This window comes from Atheta coriaria, unplaced genomic scaffold (assembly GCF_025399875.1).
Source record: "Atheta coriaria isolate IRGN ID8LTWV9N9 unplaced genomic scaffold, Caltech_Dcor_3.1 scaffold6524_size1041, whole genome shotgun sequence".
Lineage (NCBI taxonomy): Eukaryota > Metazoa > Arthropoda > Insecta > Coleoptera > Staphylinidae > Dalotia > Dalotia coriaria.
The window spans coordinates 504-1,041 of record NW_027050703.1 but is presented as its reverse complement, the minus strand read 5'-3'; the positions used below and the strand labels follow the sequence as shown (position 1 = coordinate 1,041).

At 33.3% G+C, this 538-nt stretch overlaps 1 long non-coding RNA gene across 1 annotated transcript in view; it reads left to right on the top strand.

Annotated features, from left to right (window-relative positions):
• The first annotated feature begins 32 nt into the window (after positions 1-32).
• Positions 33-538, top strand: part of LOC135803186 (uncharacterized) — a 610-nt gene continuing 104 nt past the window's right edge. The window contains exon 1 of the long non-coding RNA XR_010550742.1: positions 33-511. This is a non-coding gene — a long non-coding RNA (uncharacterized lncRNA). The remainder of the gene's footprint in view (positions 512-538) is intronic.

Here is a 538-nt window from a genome sequence, read left to right as displayed (position 1 = left end):
ATATCAAATTGATACAAAAGTATCTATTAGCCAAATAGCTGCGATATACAATGATTAAAAAAGGTCTCACCTTAAGAAAAAAACAAAATAACTACACCAAATCACAAACACAAAATATCCGCTTTTGTATCTAAATCGCCATATTAGTTATTGGAACAGTGTAGTCAACTTTGAACCGAAAAAATATACTATTGTACAATTTAATGCATATCAAACTTAAATAATCTATGGTTTCCTTGTTTTTTCGAATTAAAATATAAAGTGCCAATAATTGGAGAAGTGCCAACGATTGGGTGTTTTACCCTATATCTCGACAATCAAAACATCCGCGGGGATTCCCCAGTAAGAAAAATAAAATGTCATAGAACGGACATCGACCGAAACAATCTACGACTGTTCACTACTAACGCCATCTATTAAATCGATTGATGACTATTACCTCAGGTTCGATGATAGTAGGTTTTACTGAAGCTGAATTAGTGCACGGACTACTAAGTAGCAAATAAAATAGGTGGCGCTAGAATCATAAGCAAAAAAC